Consider the following 10,014-nt stretch of genomic DNA (forward strand, 5'->3'; position numbering starts at 1 on the left):
TAGACCGAAAACTCAAGGAGAACTTTCCTTTAAGAGGCAGTTCTACTATAAAAACACCATAGCCAGGCCATGATAACTCAAATTTGGCTCTAGAATAAACTATCTTTTTCCCCCCTTACAAACAAATATTACTGGCCAAAAAAAAATGTAAAATGACTCCTAATATCCCACTATACTCATGGGTCAGTGTCTTGCTCAGCCAACATTAGAGTAGCTTCCTCCTGCAGCAGATGGAAATAGATAAAAAGACCTATAGCCAGACGCCAGACGTGTTTGTTTGTGTGTGTAAGAGAGAGAGAGAGAGAGAGAGAGAGAAAGACAGAGAGACAGAAAGACAGACAGAGACAGAGACAGAGAGACAAAGACAGAGACAAAGACAGAGACAGAGAGACAGAGAAATAGAGAGACAGAAACAGAGACATACAGAGACACAGAAACAGTCAAAGAGAGAACAACTTTGGAACACATAGCTCTAAATGGGATGTCTCCATAAAATGCTTACCCCCAGATTTCATAGAACCCTGACAAAGAGGAGGTGGCAAGAGTATGAGAGCCAGAGGGGAAGGAGGACCAAGAAAACAAGGCTCTCTAAATCAACTGAGCAAGGCTCATGTGAACTCACAGAAACTGACACAGCAAGCACAAAGTCTGCACAGATCTGCACCCAGTCTCCTGTGTATATTTTATAGCTTTAGTGTTTTTGTGTAATTCTTGAGTGTGTTAATGAGTGGGTCACTGATTCTTGTGTCTTTTCCTGGGCTTTTCCTCTCCTATTGATTTGCCTTGTGTAACTTCAATGTGATGGCTTTTGTTTTATCTAACTATGTTTTAGTTTGTTATATTTTGTTGTTAGAGGCTTCTTCTTCTTCTTCCTTTTCCTCCTCCTCTGCCTCCTCCTCCTCCTCCTCCTCTTCTTCCTCCTCCTCCTCTTCCTCCTCCTCCTTCTTCTTCTAATTCTTTTAGGGTTTCTCTGTGTAGCCCTGCCTGTTCTGGACTTGCTTTGTAGACCAGACTAGCCTTGAACTCACAGAGATCAACCTTTAGAGGCCTGCTCTTTTCTGATGAGAGACACAATGACAGAAAGAGAGTGGATCCAAATGGGAGGTAGAGAAAAATTGGGAGGAGTAGAGGAAGGGGATTGTAATCAGGCTACATTGTATGAAAAAAGAATCTATTTTCAATAATAGGGAGGGGAAAGTAAGACAGGAATAAAACAACAATAACTGTGACTCCAGATTGCCATTTGCTGTACTTTTTATATTACCATTTTATACTACCATTTGCTGTATGACATAAAAAATGTATCCCGCAACCTATGAAATAAATGTTTATTTAACATGTAAGACAGTTGAAACCACCCCAAATTCCAATTCTATGTATTTTCTTGTTCTTTTGAAAAAAAAAAAACATACAAGCAGCAAATTACTTCACCATTTTGTTTATGTACATCATAGTGGCAGGGGTACTCAGTGATTTACAAGATAACTTTTGTGAGTCGTTTCCTTCCTTCTAGAATCTTCTAGGATCCTGGAGATTGGATTTGGACTTAGGATGGAGAATTGTTTACCACCAGAATCGTCTCACCTGCTCACTTTTAATTTATAAATAAAATAAAAGAATTCTCAGCTAACAAATGTGACAAGGGAACATAGTTTTCCTCTAAAAGCTTGTGTTTGGAAAGCCATGTACGTCCTATTAATCAGACTTGGTTTATTTCTAACATGCTTTAAAGAGAGGTTGGATTCTCCACTTAGCCCTTTGTTGTTTGCAGTTCAGTGGTCAAGGAAGGTTTGCCTCTTTGGCCTGTTTGCCCTTTGTCCCCCTTTCCCCTCTGGTTTTTATTGGTCCCTCTATCCCCCACGAGGGTTTGTTATTCCCCCCACCCCGCCATCTTGGCTTTTCACACTTGCAGGCATAGTGTCCCAGACCACTTCTCAGGTTCTTCCATCACAGAGAGAGTTTGCAAAGCTGGGCTGCTGGGCCACTGCTTCTGCTCCCACCATTAAATAACCTTAGAAGATACTATTTGGACAGTATGATCCTGGGGTACAGAGGAAATAACTCTAAAATAATATTGAATTCTATTTGGTAGAGTTCTTTTTCTCAAAGGAGTGGGTTAGTTAATACTGATATTACTTTCTGTGTGTTCTAGGATTGAACAAATAAGTAAATATAATATGGATCAAGGAAGTCAGATTTTTCATTGTCAGAGAAGACACCTACAAATATGAGAAGTGGGAAAAGACAAGATTCAAATAAATCTATTTGTGCTGGTTGGATTCTGTTTGAACCAGTTTCGAGGTAGGAACAGGAGGATCAAGAGTTAAGGTCATTCTTATCTACGTAGCCAAGATGACTTGCAGTACATGAAATCTGTTCTCAATCAACTGAACACACACACACACACACACACACATGCACACACACACATGCACACACACACATGCACACACACACATGCACACACACACACACACACACACACACAGCTTGTCTAGTTATTTTGGCTAAGAGGACCTAGAAACAACAGGTATTCCTAAGGCTCTGCTCTTGGTTTCTAAATACTGAAAGGATTCATGACTCTATGAAGACATATCTAATTTCAAGGCGAGGACAAATATAAAAGGAAAAGATGAATTTGAAATGTCCTTGTGTAGAAGAAAGTAAGACACTTTTCAAACATGATAGAGACCTGTCAAATGAAAACAGGAGTCATCTTTCCAATGTTTCCATTTGACCAAATTAGGGACACTTTGAGCTTCTAAGTAGATGGCAGTTAAATTTATAATTTATTAAATAAGATAATAATCAAAAAGTTCACACTAATATAATTAAAAACCAACCAAGGATATTATTCCTAATACTCTTATCCCCTAACCTGGTTCTTTCTGCTTTTCCTGCTTCTCGTATTTGTACCTGCCTTCTCTGACAATAAGAAATCTAGCTTTCTTGATCCAAAGTATATTTACTTATTCGTTCAGTCATAGAATATACAGAAAGTAATTTAAGTACCAGGAAAGAAATGCAGAGCAATGATGGAATTAGACATGTCTCTATGTAGCAGCTATTAAAGTGGTAATTACTATAGACAAAATTCAAATATAAATCTGTTTGTGCGGGTTGGAATTTGTCAACTTGACACAAACCTGAACATATGTGGGAAGACAGAATCTTACTTGACAAAACCTGCCTCCATAAGGTTGGGCTGTAAACAAGTCTGTGGCGGTATTTTCTTGATTAATAATTGAGGTGGGAAGGACCAGCCTCTGTGGGTGGTGTCACCCCTGGTCCTGGATGGTATAAGAAAGCAGGCTGAGCAAGCCGTGAGGACAAGCCAGTAATCAGCTTCCTCTCCATGGCTGCTGCATCAGCTCCTGCCTCCAGAGTCCTGCTGTGACTTCCTGCTCTAACTTCTCTGGATGATAGATTTATAAGCTGTGTGACAAAATAAACCCTTTCCTCCCCAAGCTGCTTTTGGTTATGGTGTTTCATCACAGCAATAGAAACTCTGAGACAGTATTGTATAACATTTGTGGAGTGGCAGGATATTCAACAGTTTTAAAATATTATATTCTTACATAACAAGCACATTCACTGGAAACAGAACAGATAGCTATTTTATAATCAGAGTAATCTGATGGCTGTAACCTTAACTAAAGAGTTTGTAGAAGGATTAGATTATGTTAAGAAAAGTGATACACTAGGCTTAATTATCATTGAAAAACACATGTCATCATTATTTAAATTATTTATAATTAAAATACTCTCTCTCTCTCTCTCTCTCTCTCTCTCTCTCTCTCTCTCTCTCTCTCTGTGTGTGTGTGTGTGTGTGTGTGTGTGTGTGTGTGTGTGTATGTATGTTTGTATGTGGAAATCAGAGGACAACTTGCCAGAGTCAGGCCTTTCATTCCACCATAGGGATTGAACTCAGGTCATCAGGCTTGGCAGTCTTTATTCTCTAAGTCATCTCCTTGCTAACCCCCATTGTTTGAGACAAGGTTTCGCTGCGTAATCCTGGCTAGCTGGCCTAAAGCTTGATTTGTTGACCATGCTGGCCTTGAAGTTATAGAGGTCCACCTGTCTCTGCATTGTGAGTGCTGGGAACAAAGGAGTGTGCCACCATACCCAGCTACAATTATTTTCAATTTCTTAAAATGTATGTATGTATGTGTGTATGTATGTATGTATTCATTCATTTATTCATTCATTCTTCTTTTATAGTCTAGACTTTATCCCCCTCTCAGTCCTCCCTCTGACTGTTCCACATATCATACCTCCTCCCCAGACTCCAAGAAGATGTTCCCACCCCCCACCCCCACCCCACCAAACCTCTGCACTCCCTGGGGCCCCAAGTCTTTCAAGGGTTTGATGCATCCTCTCTGACTGAGTCCAGACCTGGCAGTCCTCTGCTGTATATGTCTTAGGGGCCTCATATCAGCTGGTGTATGATGCCTGTTTGGTGGCTCAGTGCCTGAGAGATCTCAGGGGTTCAGGATAGTTGAGACTGCTGGTCCTTCTACAGGGTAGCCTTCCTCCTCAGCTTCTTCCTGCTTTTCCCTAATTCAACCACAGGGCATCAAGTGGAGGGGTGGGGTTGTTATCTTACAGTCAAAAACTCTGACCCAAAATTATTCTTATCTGTAAGAGCTACAGGAGTTTGAGGGAAAGGAGGTTCAGTGACAGGCCCAACTTGGGATCCAGATCAAGAGGAGGCCCTAAGGCCTGATACTACTACTGATGCTACTATGTGCTTACAAACATGACTATCATGACTGCCCTCCAAAAGGCCCAACAAGCAGCCGAAAGAGTCATATGCAGATATTTATTTTTAATTTTTATAAGTATTTTCATAGGTCCTGTGTAGTAATATCATTAACTCATTTAATTTCTTTAAACATTTTAAATGTGATATTTTTATTTATTTTTGAGAATTCCATACATGCATATACTGTATTGTGATCACATACCCTTTGTATATATCATCCCAGGCACATGTGCCATTCCTCCAAACTTCATGGCCTCTACTTTTTAGTAACCCATAGAATGGAGTCTGTGATGGCCATGTTTTCATGAGTGTAGAGCCCTCCACCAGAGTGTGGTCAAACTGTCGTGGGCCACACCCTTAAAGCAAACTGACTCTCATCCCCTAGAAGGTCACAACTGTCAGTAGTGCTCCTCAGTTAGGAGTGGATGACTTTGGAGTTACTTCTGCCACATTGGAATGTTGCCTGACTAGGTCTTGAGTAACTCATCTAACCTCCACAGCTGCAGTACTGGGGTAAATTACTTTCTTATCACTGGGTCAAAATGCCTGAGGGAAGATCTAAGAGATGAGAGAATGGTTTGGGGTCATGATTTCAGAGGGCTCGGTCTTGTTTGGTCATCCCCAGTGCATATGAGCTGAAGAACATGGCCACAGGAGCATATGGCTTCACTTCCTGGCTTATAAGAAGTCAAGAGGAGAATGCAGGAAGAGACTAGGGCATGGAGTCAAACCCATGAACACACTACCTCGTTGTCTACTTCCTCCCAGTAGGTCTTCCAGCTTTCACCATTTCCAAAAATGACCCATCAAACCAGAACCCATCAAGGGATTAATCTGTTTATTCATTCAGCCTAAGCCATCCTGATCAAATGGTATAGAAATACCCTCACACAAACGCCCAGAAGTAGGCTTTGTTAAACTTCTGGGCTTAACAAAAACCCAGAAGTTAAAATCTTTTTTGTCTTCTTTTGTCTTGTTTTTCAGAAGGAAGTTCAAAGACAGTTTTATTAGAGTTTAAAAGAAGGGCCCCAGGGCAGGCAAGCTGTAAATCTTGGCAGCTGCATAGAAGAGGACAATGGGAGGAGGAATCGAGGAAACCTTGCTGCTCATAAGAAGCCATATGGCAGAAGGAGGAAGGGTGTAGCTTCAGAGTCCAAGAGTAAAAGGGCCCAGTGTCCTGGAAAGCATTCTAAGACCTGAAAGACAAAATGGGCAGAAGAAAAGGGGAACATTACATGTTTCTGAGTCACAGAGGCAGGTAAACTTCAGTGCTGCTACCTGGCAGTGGTTCCCTAAGTGGCTGCCTCCTGGGCAGTTCTCTCGGTTTTTTTTCAATGTTTGGAATAGTACTTTTTAATTAATTAATTAATTAATTAACTCACACCATAAACACTGCTCCCACTCCAGGTCCTTCCTTCAAAAGGTCCTTCTCCATGGGAACCTTCTCTTCTGAGAGGGTAGGCAACTCCTGGGTATGCCCCGCCGTGGCACAGCAAGTCTCTGGCAGATTAGGTGCATCCTCTCCCATTGAGGCCAGACAAGGTAGTCATGAAGACTGAGCTGCCTGTCTCCTATATATGTGACAGGGGTGGGGAGGAGCCTTGTTCTAGCTCTTATATGCTCTTTGGTTGGTGGTTCAATCTCTGAGAGCTCCCAGGGGTCCAGGTTTGTTGACTCTGTTGGTCTTCCTGTGGAGTTCCATTAGCCATAAGGTACAGAATACCCATGATACACACCACAGACCCAAAGAAGTTAAACAAGAAGGAAGGACTAAGCAAGGATGTTTGAATCACACTTAGAAGGGGAAACAAAGTAGTCATAGGAGGCAGATGGAGAGAGGGAACTGGGTGGGAGAGGAGAATGGGAAGGGAATGGGGGGAGCAGGATCAGGAGCAAGAAGAGACTGGAAATAGGCCCAGAGAATGAATGGAAATCTGCAGCTGGGGGTGGGGAGCATCTCTAAGAGGCCTGGGATAGGGGAGGCTCCCAGGAGTCCATGTGGGTGACCTAAGCCAAGATGCCTCTTCAGGTTCCATGTCCCCATTTTTAGGCATCTACCAAAAAAAAATCACATAAAAAAAACAAAGTTAGTTTCGTGTTGGTCAACATCTTCTGGGCATGGGGTCTTCTCTAGAATGTGGTTGATACAACCAATATGACTCCATTGGAGAAAACTTGACTTTCCCTCGCCTAGTAGATTTCAACTGGGAATAGCTTCTTGGATAAAAGTGTGACTTTATAGCCACTTGCCCTTCTCAAGGCTAGGATTTTGTCCGGCTTGAACCTGTGCAGGTTTTATGCACGCTGCCACAGTGTCTGTAGGTTCATATGTGCGTTACTTACTCCTATTGTACCTGGAAGACAGTGTTTCCTTGGAGTCATCGACCACCTCTGGATCTTACATTCTCTCCCCTTTTAACATCTTTCCAATTCCTTTTCTGCGTAGTTTCTTTAGCTGTGAGGGGGAGGGGTTGATAAAGACATTCATTTTGGGATGAGTGAATGTTTTTCACTCTCTGCCCGTTGTCCAGTTGTGGGCCCCTCTGGTAATTATCTGCAAGAAGATTCTCTGATGACTGTTGAGAGATACTATGATCTCTATAGGTGCAGCAATATGTCCTCAGATGTCATCAACTACGTCATAAGTAGTCTCACTGTGTCACCTTGGCTGGCCCAGAACTCCCTATGAAGACCAGGCTAGCCTGAGTTCATAGAATTCAAAAGGCCTCTAACTCCCAAGTTCTGGGCTTAGAAGTGTACACCATCATGCTTGTCTTTTTTTTTAAAAAAAAAAAACATGTGATTTGTTTATTCACCCACTCACTTGCTATGTGAATAGTGGAGGCATGCCATGACTCCAGTGTAGAAGTCAGAGGACAGTGTGACAACTTTCATGAGTCTGTTCTCCTCTTCCACCATGTGGGGCTCAGGAATGGAATTCAGGTCACCAGGTTTGGTGGCAAGTGCCTTTACTGATGTACCATCTGACTGGTCCAAGTTTACATAATTTTCATACCCTGTTTTTCAGTTTGCATTGAGGGAGATTTTTCTCTTTTATATATCACTTCATCGTTTCCCTCATGTATTATTTTAGCAGATCTCTTATATTTTTTCTTTTTCTCAGACTCTTCCCCAGAACTGGCCCTAGTGGTCCACATATGAAATGGCAGAATTATTTTACATAATAATCGTAGAGTAATATTTTTCAATTTGTCTTCAGTCCTATTTGAAAAGAAATGACAAGTCTTTGGAGAACAATTTTATAGCTTCAATCTTGTGTCTAGGAAAAGTCAGAAACTAGGATGCTGAGATGATTTTGGAAGACCCTAAATACAATCTGCTTCTCTTAGGTTTAACCCTTTGCTTAATTTTTTTAAATTCAAACCAGATAATCATTCTATTCTTTAGTTCAAGTTTATGTATTTAAACATACTAACTAATTTCTGGAAAAGTGATAAGAGCTAAGTGACAGTGACAGGAGATGATAAAGAACCGCCTTGACAGTGAAGTTGGTGACTTATCTGAAGTGTTAAAACTATGTAAAATTTTGACAAATTTGCCTTCAAATGGTAACTTTCAAAAAGGCTCCGATTTAATTCTTCTGCTAATGGAATGCTTCTTTGACTAAAAAATTAGGAATCATAGGATGCAATCCTGGCTCTATACAACAAACAAAGTCCTCTGACCTCCAGAAGTGCAGTCCCACAGATACATATTAATAAATGAATGTATACATCACACACACGAGCAATGCACATACATAGTTTTGAATTATTATGAAGTACTTGGGTTTCCCCATTCCCTATTAAGCATGACTAGGTAGTGTCACTACCTATATTTTCATCTGAACTGATCAATCAAAACTCAGTATTCTACCACTGAGCCACACTTTCAGCCCTTCTTTTTAGTATTAAATTTTTATTTTGAGACAGGTTCTACCTAAGTTGTACTTGTAATCCTCTGTCCCCAGGACAATTATCTGCTTTATGTCCTTAGGATGATAACCAGAGACTTTCAAATGTGTTATAAATTTTGCAATAGTCCAGTTATTATTTTGCTGGAGAGAGGATCTGCTAGCTCCTCAGTCTTCCATTTCAGAAGTCTGGACTCTACTCATTTTTTTTTCAGAGCTGAGGACCGAACCCAGGGCCTTGTGCTTGCTAGGCAAGCGCTCTACCACTGAGCTAAATCCCCAACCCCTACTCATTTTTTTTAAACAGAGAAAGTAAAATCCAGGCAAATTGGGAATTGACTAGAGCTGAGGCTGGTCTGGGACTGTAACTGAAATTCATAGGTTTCCCCATTCCTCCATTGTTTTAAGTACTTCAAGTAAAATAGTGAGTGGCTTATATTTCTTTTTATATCATAACTGAGTAGATGCGATTCAGACAAATGGTTAAGGTATGCAAAATGCTACTAACCCGAGCTTACTAAAGCAGTGCTGCCAAGTAATCTTGCTGTGTCCCCGACTCCTTTTCTTCTGTGCTTCATTGATTCTCTCCTCCATATACCTTGGGCAGTGGTGAAAATTCCAGGATAATTATTCTTCTAAGAGGGCATATCAAATTTTTCTAGTGAGTATTGGCATATAAATTTTGTTAACTAAGGAGCTGATCCACAGACTATGTCAAACCCTATTTAAAATCATGGCTTTGGACACTTACAGGGCACTTTGAATAATCATTTTGAACCTCAAGGTTTGAATCTTCAAAATAGGAATAGCAAAATATAGACTATTGTGAGGAAAGTGTCTCTAGGTGGAAATAGAAAGTGGCCCAGAATGAAGATTGGTTTGCAGTTACTTCTTTCCATCTCAGCATCCTGTTGTTAAAGAGAAGGTGGTTGCTGGCTACTCATTGCTTCCCTCTGCAGACCGTTGCTTAGTTTCTTGTTCCCTGATGATATCTCTTAGATGTTATGTTGTACAACTGACGCACATCCTTAATGGTTTACATAATATTGTGCTTCAACTAATATTAAATTTAGTACTTTACATAATAATGAAAGAGCTGAACTTCTTTGGACACTGATAGAGTCCAGATATTTGGCCATTTTGGTCTGGTTTGTGAATTTGGGGTTCCTAATTTTATCACTTCTTGCCTGTTTATGTGTCTGTCCCATTAACCTTTGTTATCAGGGCATCTAGAAATAGTGAAGTAATTTACTAAATTAGTACCCTGAAGTTCAGAGGGCAATTGTTTTATGTAACTGTTTTAAAAGATTCATATCCTCCCCAACGTAAGCAGTCC

The 10,014-nt window shown here is 40.8% G+C and overlaps 1 long non-coding RNA gene across 4 annotated transcripts; it reads right to left on the minus strand.

Annotated features, from left to right (window-relative positions):
• Nucleotides 1-4,954: 4,954 nt before the first annotated feature.
• LOC143435464 (uncharacterized) lies at nt 4,955-9,577 on the minus strand. 4 transcript variants are annotated; one of them, XR_013105793.1, is made up of 4 exons: nt 9,187-9,577; nt 7,120-7,220; nt 6,148-6,819; nt 4,955-5,961 (listed from the first exon to the last, which is right to left on the minus strand). It is a non-coding gene; the product is annotated as an uncharacterized LOC143435464 (long non-coding RNA). The 4 variants fall into 4 exon arrangements; XR_013105792.1 differs by having other exon boundaries at nt 7,109-7,220; XR_013105794.1 differs by lacking the exon at nt 6,148-6,819.
• Between the last annotated feature and the right edge of the window lie 437 nt (nt 9,578-10,014).

The sequence above is a fragment of the Arvicanthis niloticus genome, chromosome X (genome assembly GCF_011762505.2).
Source record: "Arvicanthis niloticus isolate mArvNil1 chromosome X, mArvNil1.pat.X, whole genome shotgun sequence".
Taxonomy (NCBI): Eukaryota; Metazoa; Chordata; class Mammalia; order Rodentia; family Muridae; genus Arvicanthis; species Arvicanthis niloticus.